The following is a 22,144-nucleotide window of genomic DNA, read 5'->3' on the forward strand; positions in this document are numbered from 1 at the left end:
TGTGCTCTGTGATCTTCATCAGTAAGTATTTTAAGTCCCCTTCACATTCAGCAAACAACGTTGTATCATCTGCATATTGCAGGTTGTTATAGGGCTCACCAAAAGAGCTTTTCCATTACCTTTCCTGATTTGCATAAGCCTGTGCTATACAAAGGAACCCTGGTTGTGTGGTGTTTGAGCACACAGCTACTGCAGTGCAATGAACTACCCATAGTCAATGTAACTCCCACCAAACAACTTTTGTTTCTTTTTCCTGATTGGTCAGGGTAAGAGATGGTGGGAGAAGATGCTGATTTCATAATAGAATTCAGTTGTGAATGATTGCCAACAGGGCTAATTGTGAGTGTAGAATTATGAACTGTAACCTGAGTATAAAATGAGTCATCTCAAAGCAGGAGTGGGTATTTCACTTCTTCAAAGAAGAACAGCCAAAAGTGGAGCATGTCTTTTGGACCCCAAGACCCATGCACACTGAACCCAGGAGCAGAAAGCTGTGACATCAGAGGAATAGCAGTGAACAGTAGCAGTGGAGCCAAGAGTCAGAACACCAGAGAGAGCAGTTGGCTTCCAATCCCATGGAGCAAGTCAAACTGAATGCCTTTGGGCAGGAGTTTCATTTGTGGAGTGGGGTGTTTTCAGTAACTTAATTAGGAAGCTAGATTTGCTGACCCATGGAACTAGAGTTGAGTGCCTTCAGGCTGAGGCATATAGCGGAGTGAAGTGCTTTGGGGGCATTTGTTAGCAGCCATAAACAAGCTTTGTAGCATTGGCCAAGAAGGACAAAGGCCAGATCATGGATCTAAAGGCCAGAGAGACCTGTCTATGAACACAGCTGAGGAGATGCTGTCCTGTCTGATGAAACTATGCCCTGAGCATTTCTGATGCTGAATTGTAGCTGTTAGCTTCCCTAATAAACTGCATAACTGTGAATCTGATTCTGTGTGGCCGTTACAATGAATCATAGAATCCAGCTGAGTGCAGAGGGCTGTGGGAGGAATGGTTGGTGCCACTTTTATAACTGGTAACTGAAAAGTCAGTAGTTCAAACCCACCAGACAGCCACTCTGTAGGAGAAAGATGTGGCAATCTGCTACTGTCAAGACTTACAGACTTGGGAACATTATGGGGAAGTTATACTATATCTTGGAAGGTCACAATTAAGTCAAAATCAACTCAATGGTAGCGGGATGTTTTTATTTTAATGCTGTTTTGTTGTGTGCAGTTGAGCCAGTCCCAGTTCATAGATACCCTATGTAGGGTTTCTGAAGAGTGACAGGTGGGTTTGAACTGCCAACCTTGCAGTTAGCTTAACTTACAACACCAGGACTACAAATAAAAGGCTACAGCTCTCTTCACACTTCCGTCCCAACTACGATGAATTGGGTTGTGTCCCACAGAAATATATGTTAAAGTCCTAACTTCCTGTGTACATGACTTTGTTTGGAAATAGTCTTTGCAGATGTAATCAGCTATATTAACATGCAGTTATCCTGGGCTAAAGTAAGTCCTAAAGTTGTGTTACTGGTGTCCTTAAGAAAGCAGAAGAGATGCACAGAGACAGAGAAAGGACAACATATGATGCTCAGCTGCAAATCAAGAACTGCCTGCAGCTACCGGGAGTCCTGGTATGGCGCTGTGGGTTAATGCACTGGGCTATAAAATCGGTTTGAACTGAAAGGTTGGCAGTTCAAGTTCACCAGCTGTTCCTTGGAAACCCTATACAGGGTCACTGTGGGTTGAAACCAACTCAATGGCACTTATTAACAACAACCAGAAACTAGGATGAGGTGTGGAACAAGTTTCTCTGAGTCTTCAAAAGGATCAACATGGTTGACACCTTGATCTCTGACTCTCAGCTTCCAAACTATCAGATAATAAATTTCTGTTCTTCTAAGCCACCCAGTTTATGGAACTTTGTTACAGCAACTCTATCAACCTAATACACTCAAATAGAGTCATTTATTCTTACGCTCACAAATATCAGTGAGCATTTGCTAACCCACTACTCCCTAGAAACTAAAATGGTTTTGCATGATTAAGTATGTAAACCATCAATGACTCCTCAAGACAGGGGCTTCACAGGAAACATTCCAAGCCCTGTGAAGCTGGAACGGAGGAAGGGACTTCATAAGTCATCCAAAGTTTCCTACTCTACTACCCTCATTTTTAGAGTCCTGGTATGATGCTGTAGAATAATGCACTGGACCGCAAGGATGCTTTGAACTGCAAGATTGGCAGTTCACCAGCCCCTCCTCGGAAACCCTCTACAGGGTCACCAGGAATCAGAACCAACTCGATGGCACTTAACAACACTCATTTGGGGGATTTTCCCCCAAAGGTTTCCTTTTCCCAGATTCACCCTCAATACTCTGACTCTGCCAGGCTTATGTGACTGAATAATTTTAATATTTTAGTATGTTTAAATGCATTCTTGTCTCACCATTCAACAGTTTCTATTCAACATTATCCTTGAAGTCATTGTCTTAGATCAGTCACATTAGGGCTTTGGCTAATATGTTCAACTTAACATACAACACAACCAGCAAATGCCTTCCCCTTCCCAGCATTCTCTTCTGCAACTTTAACTGAAAGGTCCATGCATTACCAACTGATAAGCATCTTGTATAATTGCTTGTCATTAAACGATAGTCATTTTTTGTCTTTAAAAAAAAAAATCTTATTGCCTGATGTTGCAGAGGCAGCAGTTTTCTTTATGGGGTTTTCATTACTGTCCATGCGGTAATCCTGTGCACTGGCATGACTCCTCAGTATGAGGTTGCCCTTCCTCTCCATCCAGTTTGCTTTTCACTGTGGCTGCTGAGCAGCATAAATCAATACAATGCGCACCATAAACACCACAAGTGCTAACTCTGCCAATTGGCTCTCTTTAATTGGTTTCAGCTAAAAACCTGTAAACCTATTTTAAGTGAAAAGGCAGACAAATCAAAAGCAAGATGAACGACTCCAAAGCTCTTGCTGAGCCTAGGGTTGAGAGAACCAACATGGTATTTTTCATCTCTGTTATAGGCTTTTGTCATTTCTCTCACCATCTTTTGACTTCTCAGACATTAGCCTTCAACAACATCCACATTTATAATTACGGAAAGGAAAATTTAAGTACTCCAGAAACTGAAATGTGCTCTTTGGTGACAGCATTTATGAAGAAAGCAACTTTAATAGAATCATTTGTTGTTGATAAGTGCCATCTAGTCGGTTCCAACCCTTAGCGACCTTATGCAGGGTTTCTGAGGAGCAGTTGGTGAGTTTGAACTGTCGACCTTGCAGTTCAAACCAACTTTGAAGTCCAGCACATTAACCCACAGCGCCACACCAGGACTCCAAATAGAATAGTATCCCCCACAATTAGTGCTATTTCATGGCTAGCTTACTTACAAATAAACTCGGGTGTTACACACAAACAGCAGATTTGTTATACATTTTATTACCGAGTTGAGTTTAAAGAACTTTTGGCTTGGCTTTGCTTCAAAATTCATTTAGTTTTGATCTGTATGGCTGCAGGATAGCCTGTGGTTCAGATATTGCCCCTTTGTTTATCCACCTTGACAACAGTGCCTCAGGTAATGTTCAATTCCCTAAAGTCTCTCCTTGTGCTGAGGCTAAGAGAGGTAAGCGCAGCCATTTTACCTGAGGCAATCCAGGTCACAGTCTGTGGGACTAAGCTGCTCCACTAAACTGGTCCCCAGCTTGTAAGTCTCCACTTTCTTTCTCTTGCCTTAGCTGGATGCTCTCCTCAAGCAAATTACCTAGTCCATGATTAGAGCCACTGAACCAGGACTCTTTCTAGAAGGTTCCAAAACCATGTCAAGTACGTAGTGGCATTTGAAAAGAACAGCTCATGTGGTCAATCAACAAAAATTAAAAATGTGTTAAAACAGTTCACAGGGACACCTTGTGGGTAGGAATGCATCCACATTGATACCCAGAGAAAGGCTTGTCCAACAGCAGTATGTATATACCTGCACCCATATGCATGTACATCCTTGCACAAGTTTGGAGGAAAAGTTCTTTCAGTGAGCATGCATTTTGGAAGTGTAGGTACTCACAAAGCTATCCTCTGATCTCACAGTTGGGGCCACATTTTAGGCATATGCCACTTCTCAATTAACATTTCAGTATTACATTCATTAGGGAGTCCTCCGTGGTGCTGTAGGATAATGTGATGGACTGCAAACTTGGTTTGAACTGCAAGGTCGGTGGTTCAAGCTCACCAACTGCTTCTAGGAAACCCTATACAGGGGTGTTATCAGTCAGAATCGACTTGACAGCACTTAACAACAACAACAACACAATCATTTCACCATGCTCTTAAAAACACGTAAGTCCCATTTTATGTAAATAAGGGTTGCATGTCTAATTTGAGATTAGATGCTATGGAAGACAGCCCTAACTAGATTTATTATAAGTCTTACAACCACTCAATGAGTACAGATGCAATGTTCATTCAGATATTTTACTGTTTTTTTCAATTTCTCACTGTTGTCGTTAGGCACCATCCAGTCAGTTCTGACTTAGAGTGACCCGATGAACAGCAGAAGGAAACACTGCCTTACCCTGTTCCTTCCTCAGAATTGTTATGGAGCACATGGTTACTGTTACTGAGCCAATCCATCTCATTTTTGAAGACCTTCCTTGTTTTCACTGACCCTCCACTTTTCCAAGCATGATGTCCTTCTCCAGGGAATGGTCCTTCCTGACAAATGTCCAAAATGTGAGAAACAAAGTTTTGTCATCCTTGCTTCTAAGAAACATTATGAATGTACTTTCTTCAAAATAGATTTCTTAGTTCTTTTGGCATTCCATGGTACTTTCAATATTCTTCATCAACACCATAATTCAAATGAATCCACTCTTCTAAGGTCTTCCTTATTTGTTGACCTGCTTTCTCATGTATATGATGATTGAAAATACCATGGCTTGAGTCATGTGCACCTTAGTCCTCAAAATAACATCTTTGATCTTTAATATTTTATGTTATGATCCATACAGTCATATACCTTTGCATAGTCAATAAAACAGAAATAAATATCTTTGTAGTATTCTCTGTTTCCAGCCAAGATCCATTTAGGATCAGCAATGATATCCCTCATTCCACGTCCTCTTCTGAATCTGACTTGAACTTCCAGCAGCTCCCTGTTGATGACTTCTGTAAACATTTAAAAATTATATTCAGCAAAATTTTGCTTGCATGTTATATTAATGATATTGTTCAATACTTTTTACATTCCATTGGATCATCTTTCTTTGGAATGGGCACAGATATGGACTTCTTCCAATCAGTGGGCCAGTAGCCATCTTCCAAGCTCTTTTGGCATAGATGAGTAAACCCCTCCAAAGATGTATCAATTTGTTGAAATATTTCCATTTGTATTTGGTCACTTCCTGGAGTCTTATTTTTTCTAAATCCCTTCATGCAACTTGGACTTTTCCTTCAGTACCATCATGTTTGCTAAGATGGAGGGTCAGAGGAAAAAAGGAAGACCCCCCCACCCCCGAAAGATGGATTGGCAAAGTGGCAGCAACAATGGGCTCAAACGTGGCAACAATTGTTGGCCCAGAGCAAGGCAGTGGTTTGTTCTGTTGTGCATAGGGTCACTATGAGTCGGTCCTGACTCGATGGCACCTAACAACAACCATCAGTTCTTGGTCATATGTTGCCTCATAAAGTGACTGAACATTGACCAATTCTTTTTGGTACAGTGACTCTGTATTCTGTCCATCTTCTTTGATGTTTACTGCATCATTCAGTATTTTACTCATAAAATCCTTCAATATTGCAGCCCAAGGCTTGGATTTTTTCTTCAGTTCTTTCAGCTTGAGAAATGCTGAGTGTGCTCTTCTATTTAGTTTTATGACGGTAGGTCTTTGCACATTTCATCATATACTTTACTTTGTCTTCTTGAACTGCCCTTTTATGTTCCGCTGTTTTACATCATTTTCTTCTGGTTTAAAACTTCTCTACATTCAAGAGCAAGTGTTAGAGTCTCTTCTTACATTCACTTTGGTCTTTTCTTCCTTTCCTGTCTTTTTAATTACTTTCTTCATACATCTCTTCATGGCATCCCACAGACCCTCTGGCCTTCAGTTTAATGCATCCAATCCATTCTTGAGTTGTTTCCTGAATTCAGGTAAGATATACTCAAGATGGAAGTCCTGGTGTGGTGTAGGATAAGCACTATACCACAAGGTCAGTTTGAACCCCAAGGTTGGCAGTTCAAACTCACCAGTCACTCTTGGAAACTTTATACAGGGTTGCTATGAGTTGGAACCAACTCAACGGCACACAACAACAACATACTCAAGGTTGTATTTTGGCTATTGGGGACATGTAATTTTCTTCAGCTTCAACCTGAACTTGGATATGACCATTTGACAGGCTCTTCCATGGTACGTCTCTGGACTTGTTGTGGCTGATGATACTGAGCGTCTCCATTGTCTCTTTCCACAGACACAGTCAATTTGATTCCTGTGTATTTTGTGTGATGAACATGTATAGTTGCCACTGATGTTGCTTTAAAAGGGTATTTATTCCCTGCTTTCAGAGAATTGATCTTGCAAAATTCTATCATGCAATATCCAGTATCATTCTACCTTTGTTTACAGCTTTCACATTCCAATTAACAATAATTATCAATGCATCTTAAGTGCATCTTTTATCAATTTCAGACAGAATTGGGTAGAATTCTTCAATTTCATCATTGTTGGCTTTAGTGGATGGTGTGTCAATATAAATAATAGTTGTATTAACTGGTCTTTCTTGTTGGTGTATGGATGTGAACAGGCAGCATAGTACTTCAAGATGGATCTTGAAATGCTCTTTTGATAATGAATGTGATGCTTGTCCATTTCAGCTCGTTAATGCCTAAGATATAGATCTTTGTGCTTTTCATTTCATTTTTGACAACCTCCTGAATTTAAAGACCATTTCAAGAAGAGATCTGAGACACTAAACACTATTGTCTGAAGACCAAAGGAGTTGTTCAATGAGATCCAATTTTTCTAGATTCATCCTTCGTACATTCCACATTCTGATTATTAATGGATGTTTGCAGCTGTTTCTTGTCATTTTGAATTACATCCCATCATCAGATAAAGATCCCAAAAGCTTTGCTCTATCCATTAAGGTCAACTATTTTGAGGAGGCAGCAGTTCTCCAATCATATTCTGAGTATCTTTCAACCTGAGGGGCTCATCTTCTGGCATTGTATCAGACAGTGCTCTGCCGCTATTCATACAGTTTTCACTGGCTGCCCTTTCAGAAGTTATCTGCCTTTCTTCCTACTCATAGGCTAGAAGCCCTGCTGAAATCTGTCCATCATAGTGACCTGTGTTGTTGTTGTTAAGTGTCATTGAGTCTATTCTAACTTATCACAACCCTGCATAGTGTTTCCAAGGTCCAGCTGGTAGGTTTGAACCATTAACCTTGAGCTTAGCAGTCCAGTACTTATCCTATATAATCACACTAGGAGTCCATAGTGAGCCTGTTGTTGTTGTTAAGTGCTGTTGAGTCAGTTCCGACCCATAGCGACCCTGCACAGGGTTTCCGAGGGTGTAAATCCTTACGGGAGTAGAAAGCCTCATCTTTCTCCCACGGAGCGGCTGGTAGTTTTGAACTGCTGACCTTAAGGTTCACAGCCCGATTCGTAACCACTATGCTACCTACTAGTATTTCATAGCTTTCAGCATCACAACAACACATAAGACACCACAGTGCAACAAACTGACAGACAAGGGTAGTTTTCATTAGCAGCTCCCTAAAAGCCATGATTGTACAACACAGTTATCAGGGATCACTGTCAGGTTGAATTGTTAGCTACACCCTCAGGATGAGGCTAATGGGTTAAGATCCAGCCAACCAGGGCGTAGATCCATCCAGAAGGAAGATACCTCTTCACTAGTTTACATCTAGTTGACTCCATCTATACATGTCAAAACAGAAATAAGTGTGCTTCATGGGGTTTTCAATGTCTGATCATTCAAAACTAGGATCGCCAGGCCTTTCTTTCAAGGTATTTCTGGGTGGACTCAAACTTCTATACTTTAGCCTACCAGCTGAGTACATTAGCCATTTTCACCACCCAGGAACTCCAAGTACGGTTTTGTTAAGCCTAAGCAAGTTTTGAACAGGGCTTTAGAATGGGATGACAGGACATCTCATAATAACACCATGCGAGCAATAGTAATTCTGAAGAATTTAACCGTGTGATCCTGGTTTTTATTCAAACCTTCATTATCATTTATCTCCCTGAGTTTTGCTTCCTATGAAGTCATAACTCCCCACACCTTTTAACTCTCTTCTTTAGTACTAGAGGATAAGGACATTTATTGTAGACACTCAGAGGCAACTACACATTAATTTACCTACTTTAGGATGCCTTCAGGAAGCTGTTTTCAAGTCCATAGATTGTAAAATACCTGTAATACCAGAGTGGTTTTTGTTACAGAGTTTTCCTCATTCTATGTAATTGTTACTTTGTTGATGAGGGTAAGGACCAGAAGGGAAGCAGCTGGAGCATATGATACCTAGCAATAAAGAAATTAAAAGACACTTACTGCCATCTGCTCCTCGGAAACCCTATACAGGGTCACTATGAGTCAGAACCAACACGATGTCACTTAACAACAACAACTACCATCAAGTCAACTGTGACTCATGTTAAGTGCCATGAAGTCAATTCCGACCCATAGTGCCCTGTATAGTGTTTCCAAGGAGCAGCTGGTGATCTTGAACCACCAACCTTGCAGTTCAAACTGACTTTGCAGTCTGACACATAAGCCCACAGTGCCACACCAGGACTCCACAGTGACCCAGGAAATGCAATAGAAAAAAAATCCGAAGACGTTTTGTTTTGCTACTTGTCTATGGTACAGTGAACTCCTTCGTAAGTCTCTTTTAACTCCCACCAAACTACCTTTTCCCTGGTGAATCTGGGTAAGAGAAGGTGAGGGGGAAATGGTGACGGATTAGATGATTCAGTTGTGAGTGATTGTTAAATGGGTTCTTGTGAAAACTTGCATCTCTAATATAAGTGTATAATGAGCCAGCTCAGAAGCAGGAGGGAAGATCTCTACGCAGCATCAAGGAGGAGGATCCAGGTGTGGAGGGTCCTTTGGAGCCTGAGATCCCTGTGCATTGAACCTCCTTGGCTCAAGGACAGAACACTGAAACCAGAGCAGTGGCAGAAGAGCAGCAGCATCAGAACCAAGAACCCAAGCATGAGAGAGAGCAATGGACTTCACGGCCCACAGAGCAAACACAGCTGGGTGACTTTGCTTCCAGATACATAACTTGGGGAGTAGGTTTGCTGACCTATGAAGCTAGAATCAAGTGCCTTCAGGGTGAAGCTTATTGTGCAGTGGTGTGCCCTGTGGGCATTTGTGAGAAGCCCTAAAAGAGCTTTGTAACATGGTTCATGCAGAAAGAGACCTGCCTTTGAGCATAGATGAGGAGAAGCTGTGGGGACAAAGAACAGTGCCTTGAGCATTTCTGATCTTTTCTGGTAGCGTAGTGGTTACGAATCAGGCTGTGAACCTTAAGGTCAGCAGTTCGAAACTACCAGCCATTCCACGGGAGAAAGATGAGGCTTTCTGCTCCTGTAGAGATTTACAGCGTCGGAAACCCTGTACAGGGTCGCTATGGGTTGGAACCAACTCGACGGCACTTAACAACAACAACAACTTCCCTAAGAAAATCGTAACTGTGAGTATGGTATCTGAGTTCTGTTAGGCCATTGCAAAGAACTGCTGAACCTAGCTGAGTCAAGAGTGGTGCTGTACACAGGGATGACTGGTGCCATTTTTAAAAGAAAGAAAGAAAAACTGCCAACCCCATTTGAAAGAGTTGAGCTCTTCAAAGTCTATTGCAAAGGACTGCCAGGGATTTTCCACAGGTGAGCTCACCTGGATGTTCAGAGGGCTATCAATTTTCTTTAATTTGTTCATAAACATGCAGAAATAATTAGATCTTCCCAGCACAGAAATTTCCTTCCCAACTTTCTCTTCCCTCTAACATCCCTGCCTCCCCACCAAAGAAAAGACAAAAATCATCTCAGCTTTGGCAAATACTATGTTGACAATCCCTATCTAATTGCAGGCTCATTAGAAGGAGATGTTGAAAGTGGAATTCTTCTGATCTGCTATTCTGCTTTTCCTTTTTCTCATGTCTTTTCATGGCTTATTTTGTGTTTCATCTTTAAAGTCAAGATAAATCTCTACAGGAAAAGCAAAATATCCCTTCAATACAAGTGTATAAATAGCTTAACCTTTTCATGAAAATAATTTTTATTTACCTAAATAGCTTAAATTTTAATGCCTATTGAAAGAAACCGAGTGCCAGATTGCAGCAGGTAGAATAACTGTGCCAATTTCTGTCCACATTTAAGATATGACTATACCTGGTATGGTGCTGCGGGTTAATGTGCTGGACTGCAAGGTCGGCAGTTCAAGCTCACCAGCTGCTCAACATATCAGAGTCAAGGAGCCCTAGTAGTAGTTGTTGTTGTTGTTAGGTGCCATCAAGTCGGTATTGACTCATAGTGACCCTTTGTTCAACAGAACGAAACACTGCCCGATCCCGGGCCAACCTCACAATTGTTGCCACGATGATTGAGCCCATCGATACTGCCACTTTGCCAATCCATGTCATTGGGGGTCTTCCTCTTTTTCTCTGACCCTCCACCTTACCAAACATGATATCCTTCTCCAGCAACTGGTCCCTCCTGACAATATGTCCAAAGCATGAGAGATGAGAAGGATTATCATGTTTGGTAAAGTGGAGGATTGGAGAAAAAGAGGAAGACTCCAACGAGATGGATTGGCACAGTGTCCGCATCAGAGGGCTCAAACATAGCAGTGCTTGTGAGGTTGGTCCAGGAACGGGCAGTGTTTTGTTCTGTTGCAGATAGGGTTGCTATGAGTTGGTACCAACACAGTGGCACCTAACAATAAAATATATCTCAAAAGATTTACTCAAAACATGCACTACACTAATCCTGTCTTATTAATGTAACAAAGACAACCCATTCTCAAATGGGATTATAACCACAGGCATAGAGGTTAGAATTTACAACGCATATTTTGGGGAGTCACAATTCAATGCATTAACAGATGCTAACAGAAAGGTTGGAGGATTGTGTCTGCACAGAGGTGCCTTGGAAGAAAGATGTGACGATCCTCTAAACAACAAAAAAAATCAATCACTGAATATACCAAAGAGCACAGTTCTACTCTGACAAAAATGGGGTCACCATGAGTTAGATAGGACTCAAAGACAACTGATGTTCCTTTAGTCTACCCCATAGTTGAATGAGCTACCAATATACATTTGAGTCTTGCTAAGAATGGAGCAATGCCTTACACAGACACTGATGCTCACACTTCTTAGAATGATCCAGCATCAAAAGGAGTTCACAATAATGCCGTCAAAGAACTCCCAAGACTCCTAAAACAACAACTGATGTTTCACAGCTTCCAAAAAAGACAACCCAAAGCATATTTCTATTTCCAAACTAGTGTAGTGGCGTAGGATCAGGATTGGACTGTGAACCACAAGGTTGGCAGTTCAAACCCACCAGTTTCTCCTCAGAAACACTATACAGGGTTGTTATGAGTCAGAACCCACTTGACAGCACATAATAACAACAACAACAACCAAGAAGCATCTTCAGAATTCTAGTTAGTGTTCCTCCTTCTCCACCTTTTTTAACTACCTGTTTGGTTTGGGGAAAATTCATTCATTCATTCACTTTCCATTTAATCACCATTCATATCTACTCCACAGGGCCAGATAATGTCAAAGAGAAAATGTCCCAGAGACCCTTTCTCGCTAGTCTAAATGTCAATTCTGATCTTAAACTACCTACCACACTTAGAACCATCCGTGTTATGCACGTACTTTGAATTTTGGCAACCTGCATGGTTCAAGAAAATTTGAAAAATTTTCCCATGACTTCAACTAGTACTTTGCTTGTCATGCAAAAGTAAGTAAAAGGAAAGACTTGATATCACAGGATGTGTACTATTTGAGACCTTTGCCCTTTCCTTGTTTTCTTTTTGAATGTCAACCAAATGCAAATTTTCATCTTTTATTAAATGTGCAGCAGTAATGAGATAATCTGAATTTCTGGACAGCATTCCCCAAAGGCTTCCAAAATAAATGCATGAACATTCTTATTTAGCATCACCTTCAAGAAAAGTCTCTGGTCAGCATTCAGACTCAATAATACAAAAATGAAAATTCTTAGTTAGAAAACAAGGAGCTCTGGTAGCGTAGTGGTTATGAATCGGGCTGCAAACCGCAAGGTCAGCAATTTGAAACTACCAGCTGTTCCGCGGGAGAAAGATGAGGCTTTCTGCTTCCGTAAAGATTTACAGTATTGGAAACCCTGTACAGGGTTGCTATGAGTTGGAACCGACTCCACAGCACACAACAACAAAAACAAGTTAAAAAATAGATTTCAGGAACAGGTCTATGGAGGATAACCATAAACTACAGAAAAAAAATTCCTCTTGTAGATAGATTCTTCAGAACATGTTACCAATACATTGGATTTGGGATTCATGTATTAGCTTCCTTCCCTTTTGAGGCACACTCATTCTCCTAAATCAAATGACTTTCAAACATAAATTCAACTTCATGAATTATGGAAATCTTTATCACAAGGGCAATGGTGTCACATTCATCATCAAAAATAATATTCCAATATCTATCCTGAGCTGCAATGCTGTCAGTGATTGCCAAATATCCATACAGGTGTAAGATACAAAGAAGACCAGTTAATATGATGAATATTTAAGCGTATTCAGTAGCCATTAATGCAAAAATGAAGAAATAGATTTGTTATCAACCTCTATAGTCTAAAATTGATCAACAATACATTGAAAAGTACTAATATTTGGAATGTGAAAGTTGGAAACATAGAAGGATAACTAGTTGGAAAATATTGCCTTGGTAATAGATAGGATTCCAGAGATAATATAGAATTTTGCTAGGCCAACATCATATTCATTTCAAATACCTTTTTCAACAACATGAAGAGTGCATATTGTTTTGTTTTGTTTTTTAAAGGGCACCAACCTTTTCTCCTACAGCCCTCTCTATACAATTCAATTCAGTAATTCATTGGAATGGCCGCACAGAACTCAGGCACCATACTCATAGTTATGTGAGGGAAGTAGTTGTTGTTGTTAAGTACCATGGAGTCAGTCCAACTCATAGTGATGCTACACAGGGTTTCTGAGGCTGTAAATCTTTACGAGAGCAGAAAGCCTCATCTTTCAAACTGGTAGTTTCAAACTGCTGACCTTGAGGTTGACAGCCTGACTTGTAACCACTACGCTACCAGAGCTCCTTAGGGAAGTTATTAAGGTACAGTTTTTCTAGTCAGGGCAGCCTTTCTTCAGTGGTGCCCACAGGCAGACCTCTTTCTGCCTGGGCAATGTTACAAAGCTTTTCTATGACTGGTGACAAATGCCCACAAGTCACACTACTCCACCATAACCTCAGCCTGAACACATTCAGCTCTAGCTCCATTGGTCAGCAAACGTAGCTCCCTCAGTTAAGTACTTGGAGGCACCACGCTCTGCAAGCAAGTCTCCTGCCCAGACTCACTCACCTTTACTTGCTGATGCTCATTGCTGTCTTGTGCTCTAGCTTTTGGTTCTGCTGTTGCTGGTTCTCTGCCATTCCTCTGGTGACATTGCTTTGTGTCCTTGGGTCAAGGAGGCTCTTTGCACAGGGATCCTGGGGACAAGATCCAAAGGACAAGCTCCACTGCTGACTCTTCTTCTTCCTTAATGGTAGTGAACTCTTGCCTCCTGATTCTGAGACGGCTCATTATATACCCACATTAGAATGCAAGTTTTCACAATTAACATTTAATCATCACACCTGAATCATCTAATCCATCAATATCTTCCCCCACATTCTCTTACCCAGACCCACTGGGAAAAAGTTATTTGGTGAAAGTTTACAAAGACTGTGCCTAGAAGAGGCTTAAGTAATTAACTGCACTTAGACATCGCCAGATGAAATGCACAGGAACCAAGTCAACTGCATCTATGGAGATGATGGAGAAATTCAATGTTATCAGTGAAAACCAGGCCAGGGATCAACTATGGAACATGCCATCAATTGCTCATATGTCAGTTTATGAGCCAAAGAAACTTTAAAAAGTCCATGAGAGCCAAAGTATGATCTTGAGTATATCTACCTAAATTTAGAGACCATCTCAAGACTGCATTTGACACATTGAACACTAATGACCATAGACAAGAAAAGTTGTGGGATAATTTCAAGGACACGGTCCATAAAGAAAGCAAAAGACCGTTAAGGTGAAAGAAAAGACCAAAATGGATGATGGAAGAGATCCCAAACTTGTTCTTGATTACACAGCAGTAAAAGTAAATGAAAGAATTAAGAATGTAAAGTAGTTGAAAAGAAGATTTCAAAGGGTGGCTAAAGAAGACAAAGTAACGTATATAATGAAATGAGCAAAGATCTCAAGTTACAAAACCAAAAGAACAAACACACTTGGCATTTCTCAAGCTGAAAGAACTGGAAAAAAAATTCAGTCCTCAAGTTGCACATTTGAAGAATTCTACAAGCAAAAAAATGAACGACTCAGGAAGTGTTAAAATAAGATGGAAGTAATACAAAAAAAGTCACTGTACCAAACAAATTGCTCAATTTTCAACCTTTTCAAGAGGAAACATATGATTAAGAATCTATGCTACTTGAGGAGTCCAAGCTACACTGACAGCATTGGCAAAAACAAAAATCCAGGACCTCATGGAGTACCAACATTTCAACAAATTGATGAAGTGCTATAGGCTCTCAATCACCTATACCAAGAATCTGGAATGTATACTCAGAGGAGACCAGTCCCTAGAAGGACGTCCTGCTTGAGAAAGTAGAGGGTCAGCAAAATAGAGAAAAACCCACAGTGAAACGGATTAACAGAATGGCTGCAACAATAAATAGATTCAAGCAACAATTGTGAGGATGGCAAAAACCTGGAAGTGTTTAGTTCTGTTGTATTTAGTGATGAAATTCACCTGAGGACACCTAAAAAACACCAGATTCTCTATTTTGCTTTCCCAACTAAAGTTCCAGGAGAGAATTAAGTCCCTGAAAAATGATTCCAGTGGCTGTTTCCTCACTTCTCCCAAGGAGGGTACTATGCATTCTAGAAGCCTAGCAAACAAATTAATTCATCCCCTACAATGGATGCCTCAGGGCATGAAGCCTTACTTCCGTAGAGCAAACCTTGGGAAGAGCTGGTGGGGATTTTTCAGAGTATAGAAAGGTTGTTACAGATTAACTTGAGTAAGACTGCAAACCTCTCTTTGTCCTTAGATATTACTTTGTCCGTAGATACTGCTGGTAGGACTACCACCATGACTATGTCTGATACGAGGGTGAGTTGAAAAGTACTGCTACAACATCCTAGACATTTTATTAAACAAAAAATACCAAAATTTAAAGCTATTGCTTTGATATTGATCTCTTTCCCACTTCTAAATAAGGTGTTTCTCTCTGACCCTTTCCCTCCAAGACTTCTGTGCACTTCTATTTACATCACACCAAAGCTGCAGTTTGAGCAGCCTCGAGGGACTCAAATTGTGCTCCTTTTAAATGGTCTTGGAATTTTGAAAGCAAAAAGTAGTCTAAAGGGGCAAGATCAGGGCTATATGGTGGATGGGGTAAGGTTTCCTAACAAATGTCTCATAGAACAGCCTTCATTATGCTTGAAGACTGAGCAGGTGCATCATTATGATGGAAAAAACTGCCCTGTGAAATTTTCTGGCCTTTTCAGCATCAATGCAGTTTTCAGAATTTCTTCATAACAAGAAATTTTCTTATTATGTGTCCTCAAAAGAATATTTGTCAAGATCACACTTTCAGAATCCCAAAAAGCAGTCACAATAATGTTCCAAGGAGATCTTTCTGTTTTGAATTTAACTGGCCCAGCAGATCCTGGGTTTTTTAGACAAGGCATGGGGGGAGACACTGTAACAAGATAAGACAAACTGAGAGTAGTTGTCTGCGGTTATCCACTGCCATCCACTGATGGTGGAGATGTGTTTAAACACATTGTGTTTAGAATAAACCCATGCATGTATGACCTGAACCCTAGTAACAATGCTTTTTTTTACTTAATCTGCTACTACAAGTCATAAAAAATCGAGCTTCCTTGTGCTGAGTGCTATGTACCAGTCACTGTGCTGAGCACTTAAAATTCATCTGCTCAAGTAAGCAACACCACAAGGGTATGAAGTGAGCTTTGTTCCATTAGACCACTGAAGAAATAATGGAGAGGCTAACTGACAAAGGCCAAGTTTGAACACAGAGGCTGGTTCCTGAATGACAACAGACAAAATGAAATTATTATCCTGAGGAAGATGCCAAGGACCAGGAGAATCGGGAAGCTGACAGAACTGTCAAGACCTGGTCCACCTGCTGGAAAAAGCCAAAGTGGGGAGGTGGTCAAGCTGGAAGTAAGGTTGTTTGTTGCTACAGCCAAAGTAGATGCACCATACAAAAGAAAAAGGGAAAAACTGAGACTGTTTTGCTCCAGTTTTTTCCCTTTTAAAGAAAGTATAGGGAGGGAGGGAGAGGTGGAGTGCAGGGTAGGGAATAGACACAGGATAGTTTGGGTGCTAGGGAGGGGACAATACACAAGAAGGGAGAGAGGAATGGAAGAACAAAGTGGACAGGAAAACAATTAGGCAGGTTTGCATGGGCTAAGTGGGATGGAGGTAAATACTGATGTAAGCACAACCTTAGAACAACCGGGCTCTGGGATACAGGGATTGAGACACGGTTGGAATGGGCAAAATGTGGGAAATAATGTTAAGATGCTTGGCTGTCTTTTGAATCTTGGTTTCCCTAGCATACCATTATGAAATAGACACTTGAGGGGGAAAAGAAAGAAAGTATAAGGATTTGACCAGCTTCCTTCACTCATTTTCCTCCACTACCTATCCCAAACTTCCTTCATTCTCTGTAAACACAGTTCTAGACCATAAAGAAGAATATCAAAATGTCAACTTAAACTGACTACCTGAAAGGAGCTCTGGTAGTGTAGTGATTACAAATCGGCCTGCAAATCGCAAGGTCAGCAGATCGAAACTGCCAGCTGTTCTGCAGGGTAAAGATGAGGTGTTCTGCGTGGAAACCCTGTACAGGGTCCCTAATGAGGCGGAACCAACTCCACGGCACACAGCCACCACCTGAAATTAGAAAGGAAAAAAAAAGTTCATGTCTCCAAACCCAATGGTCTCCTTGTGTTTCTGACCAAGTATCTTGACCTCAGTAAACCCCACAACAAGGAACCAGTTTCTAGGATTTAAAAAAGCATGGAATCAACTGATTTCTAAGGAGACTAATATATCATTTGGTTGCATTGCCAGTTAGAATTAAATGCTCTGGAAGTTGACATACATGTGAAATATCCTCTTTCCTATTTTGTAAAACTATTTTGATTCTGGATTAAAAACTCTTTTGATGGTGACAAACACAGGCTTGTTGTGTGTTGTCTAGTAGTTGTTGTGTACCATTCAGTTCGTTCCAACCCTGTATAGGGTTTCTGAGGCTCTAATTCTGAGGGGGAGAAGAAAGCCTCATCTTTCTCCTCTGGTCATAGATGTTTGTCTTTCACAAAAGACTTTTAAATATGGACTTAAAGCAGCCACGTCCCCTGCACTACCTGATGACTATCCAGAAGATAGGCAGAACAGGGATTATCTCCCATGTTTTATGGAAGATGCACCAGATCAGAGATGCGTCAAGATCAAGTAACCTTACTTGCCCAAGATCTCACTGCCAGAAAATAATGCTGTGAAGAAAGCCTACGATTTCTGGCTCCCAGAACAATCCTTTCTACTTTTTTTTCTTTCTTTCTGACTTCTCTCTGCTCATAGAATAATATGCCAAGTCCAGAGCTTCCATCTGGCCTTCTCCATGTACCAGAAGACCAGTGAGCACCAGGAAATTCTGAGATTTGCTTGCAGATCCTGGTCCCAGGGAGCTGTTCAGTGCACTAGGCAGTCACTGCCTCTGAGGTTCCCATTCTGCTGATCACATCTTTTTCCACCATGGAGCTTTTTCTACCTCATTGGTCAACTAGCAAAGGGGGTCACGGACATGGGTTTAGGATCTGTTAACCATGTTTGAGTATTACCTGACATATATATTTTTAAAAAAGAATCTCAGATCCTACCATTTCTGACAGTTCCTTGTCAAGGATGCAACAGTGATGGTGAAACCACAAAAGAAATAGGATTTCAAGAGTCTAATGCACTTCTCCCTCTATAGGCAAAAAGAATATATAGAAGTACATGATCTTTTCACTACTCTTTGTTTTTCATGAAAGAGGAACTTCGCTAGCAAGAATAAGATCATTCAACTTGCAAAGGTTTAGAGAAACCAAGGATTTTCCGATATAATACCCTCTGTCTTTATATATATATATATATATATAATTAAATGCCTTTTTCTTAAGAGGAGTAGCAGAAAGAATTATGGCTGCCCTGGGTGCTTCCTGTTAGGGTGTACTCTCTTTTCCATTGAATAATAAAATGTGCTGTGGAGTCTCACAACTCCTTAGACCCAGGGGACATTAAACTGGGCTCATCAAGCACCATCCATGTGGAAAGATAGGAATATATTTTTACCAGGTATATATACATTTCCCTGCAGCTGCTTCAGAATGCTTGCTTCCTTAAGAACTCATACTCATTCTTTCCCAAAACACAGGAAAGAAAGCTAGAAGGAGGGAGAAGACAGTTACAGAGAGAGAAAGAAAGCAGCTTTATTAAAAACAAGAGAGAAAAGGGAGTTTTGAGCATGTCACCTTAAAGAACTCAGCCCAAAGAGTTTATAGAATGCTTAATAAACATAGCTTCAAAGTTTAGGACTTTTATTTGTATTACTGTGTTTTTACTTGTAAGGTGAATTTTTAAATAACTTGACTATAGTTGCTGAAGGCAAAGATTGGGGTCATCTTCTGTTCTAATTGGGAACAGTCAGAAATGTTCTATCTGAATTTTATTTTTCTTCTATTTTGGTTCCCCAAACACCTTATGCTTATGAAGGACCTGTTGAAGCCTCTATGTTAAAGCCAAGTAGAGACACAAATCATGAATTCCATTGCAAAGCCTACTAATTGTCAGATTTTTGTGAAAGATTCTAATTAAATCCCGTAGGAGAATACCAACCAGTGGAAAAAGAAAATCAGTCACTTAAAAAATTCTGCTAAGGGCTTAAAATAGACACAGAAGAATGTCTTAAAAGTGCCTTTTTTTTTTTTTTTTTTTCAGGCAAGGATACTTAGGAACCAAGAAATGTTGGGCTAGATGATAATATTCTAAGCATCTGAAAGGTAGCATCCATAAAAACTTTATGAGATGCGCTAAATTTATTCCAGACAAAAATCTTCATCGACTGACTGCATATTAGATTGTCTTTATTGTCTTTCTGTATAGAGCGGTCACAGGGAAATTCTTCATGTTCAGCCAATCATGGAAGATTCCTTAAAAACCCCAGAGTAGAAAGAAAGACATTGATGCATCAACCTAATCCATGTAGATAAAATCCCTCCTCCAGTTCCCCTGATAACAGCTGCCAAAACAAAACAAAACAAAACAAAATAACTTCAATGTTTTTTATGGGCTACTGTTAGCGTAGTGGTTATGAATCAGGCTGCGAACCTTAAGGTCAGCGGTTCGAAACTACCAGCCGCTCCGCGGGAGAAAGATGAGGCTTTCTACTCCCGTAAAGATTTACACCCTCGGAAACCCTGTACAGGGTCGCTATGGGTCGGAACCGACTCGACGGCACTTAACAACAACAACAACTGTTCAACACAACAAATGGCAACTCTCCCCAAACACATTTCTCAGAAAAGAATAGAAACTAAACTGAAACCACATAATCATCACATGGTTGAAAGAAAGAAGAGGTTAACCTTGATCAGTGAAAACTGTTTTTCTCACAGATGCAAATGTGAAAAGAGACATTAAAATTGTATTTATAGATGCCCCAGGATTAGTAAGGCTGAGTCACACATTTTATTCCTGCCCCAATAACACTCACAAAAGTCACAGGGTCAGATGACCAAAGTCATTGCTGCCTTCAGCCCTGAAGACAGCTACATCTCTCTGACCCTCTACCTACCAGAAACCCCACTCATAGTGACCCCTTTGGGTCAAGGTAGAGCTGTACTCCATAGGGTTTTCAATGTCTGGGTTTTCAAAATAAATTGACAGGACTTTCTTCTGTGGTGTCTCTGGGTGGATTCAAACTTACAACCTTTCAGCTAGCTTTCAAAATATTAACCATTTGCCACACCCAGGGGCTCCCTACCTACCTTAGACATGGTCTTTTGAGATTCCAGGGATGCTACAGGTTATATGAAGGGAGAACTGGTTCAAAGGAACTACCTGAAGTTCACTTCCCTCTTGAAACCCTATACAGAGTCGCTATGGGTTGGAACGGACTCTATGGCACTTAACATCAACAATCTTTACAGAAGCAGACTGCCACATCTTTCTCCCAGTGAACAGCTGGTAGGTTTGAACCTACAGTCTTTAGGTTAGCAATCTAGTGCTTAACAATGGCTCTTGTCTTGTCCAAAAATAAGACAATACTGTGTGAAGTTTGCCTATGCTACCCCACTTCTTCAAAGTGGATATGAAGGCATTTTTTACAAAGCTGCACATAATCCTGGTCTTTTTCCTTCTTCCTTCCCTGCAGGTGAGCTTCCTCCAAGGTCATAAGGCAAACTGAGCCCTGTGGACTTGGATGGCTTCACCTGGCAATGCCACTCACTTCTCATTTCCCCTGGGTCCCGCTCCTCCCTGTCACTTCAAGAAGGAGAGCCCACTCTTTCCACTGAAGCTTAAGTCTAATGCTTCTGCTGTGGCTGAGTCTTTGTTTCAACAACATGACATTCTGTCAACTACAAGACCAACTCTTTTGTTCTGCCTGCCCTTTCCCTCTACATAAAATTATCCAGATCCCTCCTATATTAACAATAATTTTTTTAAACTTCCTTAATTTGTATTTTTATAACATTTCTCACCTTGCCTATCCATTCCCTATACAAAAAAAAAAAGGAAAACAATGTTGTACTTGCATGGATTCTGGCCTATAGTCACCCTACAGAACAAAGACGAACTTCTCTATAGGGTTTCCTAGGCCATAATGTCCTGTCTGGCATGGCATTGTGGGTTAATGTGCTGGACTGCAAAGTCATTTGAACTACAAGGTCGGTGGTTCAAGCTCACCAGCCGCTCCTTGGAAACCCTATACAGAGTCACTATGGGTTAGAACGGACTCTATGGCACTTAACAACAGCAATCTTTACAGAAGCAGACTGCCACATCTTTCTCCCAGTGAACAGCTGGTAGGTTTGAACCTACAGTCTTTAGGTTAGTAATCTAGTACTTAACAATGGCTACATCCCAGAAACTCCTCACCTGTCTGCTTTCAGCAAATTTCTCTGTGGAGTTTTAACATTTTACCCTTTCTTCCTTTGGGACTATACTCTTCCAATGAGCTCCAGGATGCCTTCTCTCCTACTTCTCCTTCCCTTTATCTGCTTCATGTGCTCAGCTCTCCATTTCTTAATGTTTTTCCACCTGCATGGTCATGGACTTGTCAGATTCTGGTGTCACTCATCTCCACTCTAGGTTCCATTCCTGGCTCCTTCCTCCATGCCTGGCTTTCACAACAGCCAACAGGATGGTGATTCCACCTACAACGTCACTATCCCCACCAGTCTCTACAACATCACTGTTCATACCAGAGATAATGTTCACAGGGAATATAGAGTCCATTGCACTTCCCGGTATAAAATGCAGATAACCCTTCTTGTTATTGTTAAGTGCCATTGAATCGGTTCTGACTCATAAAGAGTCTGTATAGGGTTTCCAAGGAGCAGCTGGTGACTTTGAACTGCTGGCATTGTGGCTCACAGTTGAGTGTTGATCCTACAGCACCACACCAGGTAACCTTTATTGTTGTTGTTGTTGTGTGCCGTGCAGTCGGTTCCGACTCATAGCGACCCTGTGTAGGGTTTCCGAGGCTGTAAATCTTTACTGGAGCAGAAAGCCACCTCTTTCTC

Source organism: Chrysochloris asiatica, unplaced genomic scaffold (genome assembly GCF_000296735.1).
Source record: "Chrysochloris asiatica unplaced genomic scaffold, ChrAsi1.0 scaffold00052, whole genome shotgun sequence".
NCBI classification, from domain to species: domain Eukaryota; kingdom Metazoa; phylum Chordata; class Mammalia; order Afrosoricida; family Chrysochloridae; genus Chrysochloris; species Chrysochloris asiatica.